The sequence below is a fragment of the Giraffa tippelskirchi genome, chromosome 3, assembly GCF_054371585.1.
Source record: "Giraffa tippelskirchi isolate mGirTip1 chromosome 3, T2T-mGirTip1v1.2.pri, whole genome shotgun sequence".
In the NCBI taxonomy this organism is placed as follows: domain Eukaryota; kingdom Metazoa; phylum Chordata; class Mammalia; order Artiodactyla; family Giraffidae; genus Giraffa; species Giraffa tippelskirchi.
This window is the reverse complement of record NC_137277.1, coordinates 15,855,842-15,865,753: the sequence shown is the minus strand read 5'-3', so window position 1 is coordinate 15,865,753 and position 9,912 is coordinate 15,855,842. Positions and strand designations below refer to the sequence as shown.

At 47.7% G+C, this 9,912-nt stretch overlaps 1 non-coding gene across 1 annotated transcript; it reads right to left on the bottom strand.

Annotated features, from left to right (window-relative positions):
- Positions 1-72, bottom strand: TRNAK-UUU (transfer RNA lysine (anticodon UUU)). Its single transcript has one exon. It is a non-coding gene; the product is annotated as a tRNA-Lys (tRNA).
- Between the last annotated feature and the right edge of the window lie 9,840 nt (positions 73-9,912).

Genomic DNA, 9,912 nt, shown 5'->3' with positions numbered 1-9,912 from the left:
TTCCCTGACCAGGGATTGAACCCGGAACCCAGCAATAAAAGTGTGGAGTCCTAACCACTGGACCACCAGGGAATTCCCTCAGTCTTCTTATCTGTAAAATGCTGTGATAACTAAGTCTGCTAGCAGTATTCAGTGGCCTAGAACAGGGCTTTAGCAAATAGGAGCTGCCTGCCTCTGCCCTCTGTCCCTAGGAATTTGTCTCGCTCTCTCCTTTTCCTTCCTCCCATCCTGTTCTCACTCTCCTGTACTTGTTTTTATTTATTTATTTGGCTGCACCAGGTCTTAGTTGCGGCACGTGGGTTCTTTAGTTGTGGCATTCAAACTCTTAGTTGCGGCATGTGCCATCTAGTTCCCAGACCAGGGATCGAACCTAGGCTCCCTGCATTGGGAGCATGGTGTCTTAGCCACTGGACTGCCAGGAAAGATCCCTCCTGTGTGTTGTTTACTTTCAATTTCTGGGTTGCTTCTGCCTTAAGCAGGACTCCTATGCCCAGCTGGCGTGTTTTACCTACTATTGCCTTCAGAAGCGGAGAAGGCAATGGCAACCTCCTCCAGTACTCTTGCCTAGAAAATCCCAGGGATGGGGGAGCCTGGTGGGCTGCCGTCTATGGGGTCGCACAGAGTCAGACACGACTGAAGCGACTTAGCAGCAGCAGCCTTCAGAAGGCCAGGAATTCTTCCCTTCGGTGTAGCCAGCCCCTTTCTCTTCCTTTCTCTTCCTTTCTCTTCCCTTTGTCCCCTGAGGAAGCCCAGGACAGGGAGCTGGTAACCTGGGCCACCAAGCCCACCTGGAAGGGGAAAGTGATGGGCCAGGGCTGTCTCAGGCCTTCGATACATCAGATCTTGAAGGAAGGCCACCCACTCTTCTCTGTGTTTCTCTGGGGGCTTGTTCCTGGGGGTTGCAGTACATGTTTGATACTTCCTTGGAGAATGTATGCCAAAAAGGAAAGAAATAAGGGAGGAGAGACTCCCTGTGGTCCAGTGGCTAGAATTCCTCGCTCCCAATGCAGGGGCCTCGGGTTCGATCCCTGGTCAGGGAACCAGATCCCACACGCCACAACTAAGAGTGTGCATGCCACAACTAAGGCCCAGTGCAACCAAATAAATAAGTAAATTTCTTTTTTAAAAGAAAGAAAGAGAAAAAAAAAGAACAGAGAGAAAAGGAAACAGGGACCAAAATGTCACTTATCCCATGAGGGAGCCAACGCTAGGCTCTGAGTCCCTCTATCGACAGAGAGGAGCCCGGCTTCCTGTGGTGGCCTTGATTCTCAGGCATGGGTTCCACCCTGGCCCTGAAGGTCCCAGATCACCTCTCCTCTCCCTGAGAACTTGACTTTTTGCGTAGCCACATAAAGGTGACCAGTGTCTGGTGGCTTGACGGGACAGACTTGCAGGGACTTCCTGCCTTTTGATGCATGCCATTCCTGTGAGCTGGGCTGGGCCTCTGAAGACGAGAGGACCCTTTCGACTTCCTGAGTGTCTCAACATTTAGACTCTTGGGGTTTGTGGTCAGAGACACTGGCATGAACATTGTGTTTCTACAAAGTGTGACTTCTGGGCCCTCAAGTTAACAAGCAAAGCTCTGTGCAAGCCACCCCCTAACCAAACTGACCCAGAGTGTCTGAAAGGCCCTTGATCTTGCTGCCTTTCATGGGTGGATAAGCAAATGGTAAGCTGGCTCTTGGGGGGGATGAGGGCAACTGCCCAGCTGGTGAGGGGGGCGGTGGCGGGGTGGCAGCCCTGACCGTCTGCGGCGCTGTCCCCTGCCCTCTGCTCTGGCACCTCGGCGCTCCCTCCAAACGTCAGCAGGGATTTCTCCAGCACTCGCTAATTGCTAAGGGCCTGACATACGTCACTGTATTCTAATCCTCTTCCCACTTTCAGATGAAGAAACTGAGGCTCAGTGAGATGAAGCCATTTCATGAGAGGACAAATTGGAGAGTCTGGGGAGAGGTCCCGGCTGGCTTCAGATGCGTGACGCCTCTGCAGAGCAGGAAACAGTCAGTGTCCTCAGTGGGTCGCCTTCCTGGTGGGTAGTTCTCCTCTGCCTCCAAGGCATTGATCTCCTGTCCTTAGACTGTTTGCAGGGTAGACATGGGACCTAAGGAGGCCTGGTCAAAACTCGGAGAATGTGCCTTCTAGAAACTTCCAACCTGACCTTTGTGGAACTGTGAAAAGGGGATCTCTAGCAACTCGGTCAAACTTGACCATGTCTCCCCTCACCCCTCCTGATTCTGGGAATAGGGTGACTAACCCTCCTGGTTTTCTTGGGACTCTTCTGGCTTTAAAATTCAAAGTCTCATGTCCTGGGAAAAACCCTCATTCTCAGACAAACCAGTGGGGCTGTTCACTCTACCAGGAAGATCAGTTACTTTGCTTTCCTTCTCCAGCTTCTGGAAAGGAAAAAGTGAGGTTGGAATAAGGTGAGGGGAAATCACAGGAGGGGAAAACTCAAGACAGAATCAAGGTGTTTTCCCGCCTTTCTGGCTGTCACACAGAGCTCAGACAAAAGATGGACCAGTTTCTACTGCATGTGACTGAGAGCTGGGGTGGTGCGCCCCTCCTATGGGAACATTTAGCAGAGAACTTAGCAGAGTGGATGCCTGCTTTGGGGCCCGTGCACACATGCTAAGTTGCTTCAGTCATGTTCAACTCTTCGTGACCCTATAGACCATAGCATGCCAGGCTCCTCTGCCCACGGAATTCTTCAGGCAGGAATACTGGAGTGAGTTGCCATGCCTTCCTCCAGGGGATCTTTCTGACCCAGGGATCGAATCTGCGTCTCTTGCTTCTCCTGTACTGGCAGGCAAGATTTTTAACACAACACCACCTGGGAAGCCCCCACTTTGGGGCCCACCTCCAGGCTATTCCCAAGATGACTCCATGTCTTCCATCAAGGAGGACCCCTTTCTCAGTTTACAGGAAGCACCTAGAAAAATGTGGATGTATATATATTGACATGAAAAGATGCTCATGACCGATTGCTTAAGCAAAAAAGCAGGTTGCAGAATGCTTTGCACCATATGAGCTCTTTGCTATAAATAAATGCATTAGAAGCAGCCTGCCAGGATGATACCTCCTGCTGTCTTTAACCTCATATCAAAGGCAAGCTTAAAGATGCTTGCTTTGATATTCAGAGTAGAAGAAAAAAAATATCACAGCTTTTATTATAATAATCATAATGCTCATAATAACATTCCAAGCTTTAAGCTGCTCACTGCATTTCACCATAAACACAAGTCCCGGAGCTTGTCTGGAGATTGCTGTGGTCACGCCAAGTTTTCTTGCTTTTTCTGTTCTTCTGGAAACTTAAATTGATGCATTTGCCCTTTCCTATGCTGAGCACTTTGTTTGTGATTCTTAAACAGCCAAGCTGGTTTTCATCAGAAGTTTCCTGGTACGGGTTTTATGACATTAATGCCCTTTGGCCAAAATGCAGAGTCCAAATTTTGGAGCCCACCAGGGCAGAACTGAGGTGAGGAGTCTGCAGGAACTGTTTCTCTCTCTTCTGGCTGCCAAACAAGACATCAGGCCACAGCTTCTATGGTCTTGAGGCTGGAACACCTCCCTAACGCTGGGAGACTCCTCTGCTGGGGCGCCTGAGCATGAGGGCCCAGGACTCATTCAGGCCAAGTCAGCTTCCTTGACCACGCTGGGGGAAGGTACAGAAAGCAGGTGTCCTAGAGATCCTTGGGAAGTGGGCTTCTAGATGGTCTAATCTCCTACCTCAAATCAAGATTAGTAAAACCACTTGCTAGAAAGCTACTCCTGGGACTTCGCTGGCAGTCCAGTAGTTAAGACTCCATACTTCCACTGCAGGGGGCATGGGTTCGATCCCGGGTCAGGGAACTAAGATCCTGCATGCCATGCGGTGTGTTCAAAAAAAAAAAGCTACTCCTTTCGACAGTTCCTACAGAGCCTTAACCCAGACATCCTCTCCTCTCTCTGCCACTGAGTTATTCCTCCCCCTCGGTGGCAAACACAGCACCAAGATTTGCTGCCTCGTCAAGTGTTCACTTCCTCTCTCATATCGTCCCCAGGAAGACTCTGGCACAGAACTGGGTTAATCGCACAGCCCACCGGAGCTGGCTGGGGGCTTGGCATCAGCATCCTGATCCCTCTTCAGCCATCAGCCACTCAAGCTGAGAACCCTGAAGAAGGAAACACCTGTTCTCCCTTCTTAGGGATGGGCCGCGCATTCCCCAAGACACAGAGTGAGTCACCGCGGGACCATGGAGCGGAATTTACTCACCCCCCAGGAATGGACCCTTGGAAGGCTCCAGAATGACTAGCCTCAAGTGTTCTGTCTCAGGCACAGGGCATTTCCCTCCCCCCCCCACCCCAACCACGTCTGCAGTCACTTCCTCTCTGGACACATCCTGTTTCTGAGAGCAGGCGACTTGCCAGGCAGATCGCAGCCTCTGCGGCTAGGAGCAGACGGGCGGAGACATCCTTCCTCTGATTTCTAGTACCTAATCCCATCTTCCTTCCCAGTCAGAGATATTGATCAGCATCTCCGCTTTTCCCAGGTCCCTGCACGCCAGGAAGGGAGAGTAGATAGAGAAGGAACGTGTTTCTATTGGTGACTCCAACTCATTGGAGATGCTTAGAACCACCTCTGGTTTGTTATCAGCCTTGCAGGCATATGGTAGTCAAGAAAGGACCTGGGGCATGGATCATTTCCATCCATCCATTCCCTCCAACTGGGGTTTCCCTGGTAGCTCAGCTGGTAAAGAATCCGCCTGCAATACCAGAGACCCTGGTTCTATTCCTGGGTTGGGAAGATCCCCTGGAGAAGGGATAGGCTATCTACTCCAGTATTCTTGGGCTTCCCTGGTGGCTTAGCTGGTAAAGAATCCACCTGCAATGCAGGAGAGCTGGGTTTGATTCCTGGGTTGGGAAGATCCCGTGGAGAAGGGAACGGCTACCCACTCCAGTATGCTGACCTGGAGAATTCCGTGGACTGTATAGTTCATGGGGTTGCAAAGAGTCACACACGACTAATCAACTTTCACTTTCATTCCCTCCAACAACAAATCTTTATTGAGTACCTACTATGCTGTTGTTTGTTTGTTGTTTAGTTGCCAAGTCTGGTCTGATTCTTTTGAGACCCCGCGGACTGTCGCCTGCCAGGCTTCTCTGTCCGTGGGATTTCCCAGGCAAGAATACTGGAGTGGATTGTCATTTCCTTCTCCAAGGGATTTTCCCAACACAGGGATTGAACCCACGTCTCCTGCATTGGCAGGCGGATTCTGAACCGCTGAGCCACCAGGGAAGCCCCTACCTACTGTGTGCCAAGACTTATTCTAGATGCCAGACTATGGAGGTGAACAAAACATAAAAATCAAGGTCTTTGTATACACTGCTATACTTAAAATAACCAACAAGGACCTACTGTATATCACATGGAACTCTGATCAATATTATATGGCAGCCTGGATGGGAGAGGATGGGGGTGGAATGAATACATGTATATGTATGGCTGAGCCCCTTCACTGTTTACCTGAAACTGTCACAATGTTGTTTGTTAGTTAACTATGTTTTTGTAGGTTAGTCACAGAGTCATTTCTGACTCTTTATGACCCCATGGACTGTAGCCCGCCAGACTCCTCTGTCCATAGAATTCTCCAGGCAAGAATACTGGAGCGGATTGCCATTCCCTTCTCCAGGGTATCTTCTCGACCCAGGGATTGAACCGGGTCTCCTGCACTGCAGGCAGATCCTTTACTGTCTGAGACCCCAAGGAACCCCTAAATGGAGTATACTCCAATACAAAATAAAATGTTTTTTTGTTTTTTTTTTTAAATCAATGTCCTCATGGCAACTGTGTATGATCTGCTGGCAGGGACAGCTGATAAAAAAGATAAAACGTATAAAAACTTATGGCATGTAAGATAGTGATAAATGCTAAGTGGAGAAAACAAAGCAAATACGAAATGTTGAATATGACGGGAAGCATGAAACGGTCATCAAGGGGTCTGGAGAAGTCTTTGCTGCAAAAGGAAGTTTTAAGTAAAGAATGGACGGAGGCAACGTAGTGATCAGTTGGGGGCAAGGGCATTCTGGGCAGAGGGAGCAGCAGGTGTGAGGGCTGGGAGGTGGAAGTGGGCCTGGACGGTTTGGCCAACGGGGGAAAGGCCAGGGTGACTGCAGTGGAGTGCGAAGCGGAGAAGCACAGGAGCTGAAGTCAGAGAGGCAGAAGGAGCCAAACTGTGAGTGGTGGTATGGACTTTGGTTGTCACTTTTATATGGGAGGGCTTCCCAGGTGGCACTAGTGGCAAAGAAACTGTCTGCCAATGCAGGAGACATGAGAGATGCAGGTTCGATCCCTAGGTTGGGAAGATGCCCTGGAGAAGGCAATGGCAATCCACTCCAGTATTCTGGCCGTGGAGAATCCCATGGACAGAGGAGCCTGGTGGGCTACAGTCAATAGGGTTGCAGAGTCGGACACGACTGAAGCAAGTTAGCATGACGACTGATATGGGAAACCACAGGAGAGTTGTTTAATAATTTTACTTACGTGTTTATTTTTGGCTGTGCTGGGTCTTCATTGCTGCTCAGGCTTTTCTCTAGTTGTGGTGAGCAGGGGCTACTCTCCAGCTGCTTTGGCTTCTCTTGTTGCGGAACACAGGCTCTGGGGTGCACGGGCTCCAGTAGTTGTGGCTCCCAGGTTCTAGAGCACAGGCTGAATAGTTGTGGTGCATGAGCTTCATTGCTCCAAGGTATGTGGGTCTTCCCACATCAGGAATCGAACCTGAGTCTCCTGGATTGGCAGGTGGATTCTTTACCACTGAGCCACCAGGGAAGTCCCCATGGGAGAGTTTTAATAGAGCAGTGACAGAAAACCACTTAGATGGGAATTGCCGGAGTTTAGGGAAGGGACTTCCTGGTGTTCCAGTGGTTAAGACTCCTTGCTTTCATTGCAGGGGACGTGGGGTTCAATTCCTGGTAAGCGTGGCCGAAAAGTAAAGGCTAGGGGAGAGATAATGGTGGCCTAGAGAGGTAGGGGAAGAGGGTGGGGTGAGCAATGGTTCCAGAATATTATGAAGATAGAGCTCACAGGATCTGCAGTTAGGAGATGGGGTGTGAAAAAATACAAGGAGATGAAGATAACACCAATGTGTATAAGCCCAGGAAAATTGAAGAATGGAGCTGTTATAAACTAAGGTGGGGACTCCTGCCGGAGAAGCTAGGCCAGGGCAGAATATCAAGAAGCTGGTTTTGGCCATAGAAAGTTTGAGATGCCTGTTAGATATCCACGTTGTGTTGTCAGCAGACTAGGCAGACATGGGTGCATAGTTCAGAGCAGAGGTCCTGGCTAGAGATATAACTCTGGAGTCATGCTTTTAGTGCTGGCTCTGGTTAGCTTGGGTTTTATTTCATATGCTGAACATTTGAAAGATGTAATCTTTAAGAACTTCTGGTATGTGAACCTTTAAAGATGTAGTTCAGATTGTGTGATTTCTATATGTTGAACCTTCAAATGATTTCCCTTTTCACTCAGATTGAAAAGCAAAATCTGAAGACAGTTTGGTAATTTCTACCAAAGAAAAACCCACAACCCTGAATCCCATCCTGATAGTTACTCAACTGAAAGGCATGCTCATGTGTTCCAAAAGACATGAGCGAGAATGCTCATAGCAGTATTATTCGAAATATCCCTCAAATTGGAAACAATCCAAATATTGATCAGTAGTAGAACAGAGAAAGAAATTGTAGGATATTCATACAGTGCAATACCATACACTAATGAAAAAGAAATGAAGCCTGACTATACATAACAGCATGGACAAGTCTCATGAACATAACATGAAGTGAACAAAGTCAGACACCAAAGGGTAATTACTGTACAATTCCATCTGCACGAAGCTCAAAAACGGGCAAAATTAATCTATGGTAATAGAAGTTGAAGTCGTGATTATCCTTGGGATAAAAACAAAGGAGGCACGAGAGGTTTCAGGGTTGCTGGCAATGTTCTGAAACTCATTTGGGAAGGTGGTTTAAGTGTGTGTGTCTAGTTGGTGAAAATTCATTGAGTTGTACATTTATGACCTGTGTACTTTTCTCTTCCTATATTTCCATGAAAAGCTTACGCAAAATTCTTATCTAAAAAGCCCTACATGGCAATGGCACTCCCTCTCCCCAGCCCACATTTCTTTTTTTTTTCGTTTTGTTTTTTTTGTGGCTGCACCCTGCAGCATGTGGAATCTTAGTTCACTGACCAGGGATTGAACCCACACCTTCTGCAGTGGAAATTTGGAGGCTTAACCACTGGACCACGAGGGAAGTCTCTCCCCAGCCGTCATTTCTTACTGCACCCCAACTCTGTTCACTCCACTCATATATTGTTCTCCAACATACACTGTTGGTTGCTCCTTGTTTGAGGGTTTTGTACTTCCAAGTCCCTCTGCTTCCAGACCTCCACACAGCCTGCTCCCTCACCTAATTCAAGTCTCGACTTGAACTTCTTATCAGAGAACTCTTTCTCGACAAACCTCTGCAAAATAACGTCCTCCACCACTTTTGTCTTCTTACCCTTCTCTCTTTCCTAAGCATTTACCATTGTTTTACATGTTATGGGTTTCTTTCTTCATTCACTTATTGTCTTTCTTACTAGAATCTCAAATGAGAAGACATACCTTGTTTTTATTCACTATTGTATTTCTGGTGCCTGAGTCGGGCTCTGGGACATAGTAGATGTTCAGTAAATATTTACTGGATGAATGAATGCAATATACTGGGCAAATAAGCCAGACATGGTTCCTGTCCTCATGGAAAAAAGACTGCTTAGATCTTTAAAAGGAATATAGGGACTTCCCTGGTGGTCCAGTGGTTAAGACTTCGCCTTCCAACGCAGGAGGTACAGGTTGGATCCCTGGTTGGAGAGTTAAGATCCCATATGCCTCACAGCCAAACAACCAAAAGACAAAACAGGAACATTATAAAAGATTCAATTAAGACTTAAAAAAAATACAATAAAAGAAGTATAAATAGTTTAGCTGTCTCTGAAGTAGGGGTTATATTTCTTTGTATTTTCATAGAGGATAGGGAGTGACCTATAGAGTGGATTTTCAATAAATGATGACTGTGGTTTTCAAAGTTAAATTTCTGGGCTTAGAAATTCATTCCCTCAAAGGAAGAATGAAGGCAAGTGATTGAATACATCTATGAATGTTTTTAGCCCCATCTGGTTTCCCAGCCATAGGAAAGAGACTGGTCCCTAGCCTACAAGCAAGTTCTCCAAATCAAATGTGTGTGTGAGTCTGTCCCCTGACTAGATGTAACTGCCAATACTAACAGTTTACTGCACCACATTTCAACATCTTGATGAGACTACTTCATTCTGAGCAGCACTTCTAGGGCATCAGAGCTCCAAGTGTGTGGAGACTAGACTTGTCTTGATAAGTAGGAGAAAGGAAGGACAGCAAGTAAGTGAGTGAAATTTACTCAATCGTGTGCGATTCTTTGTGACCCCATGGACTATACAAGTCCGTGGAACTCTCCAGGAGTGGGTAGCCTATCCCTTCTCCAGGGGATCTTCCCAACCGAGGAATCGAACTGGAGTCTCCTGCATTGCAGGCGGATTCTTTACCAACTGAGCTATCATGGAAGCCTGCTCTAAATAAGAGCTTAAGTGAATTCCCTGGTGGTCCAGTGGTTAGGACTCAGCCCTTTGACTACCAGAGTCCAGGGTTCATCCCTTGGTTAGGTAGCTAGGATCCCACAAGACACTTGGTGCAGCTAATAATAATAAAAAATAAGAGCTTAAGATAGGGGTTCAGATCTGGGGAGGAGCAGGGACACTGGTGGTGGTGGGGGACCAAGGAGGACAGGTCACTAGCTTGATGGGAAATAGATGCCGAAGGATGTACCTGGGCTGGTGTCCCAGCTGGGAGTCTCACATGCATTCAT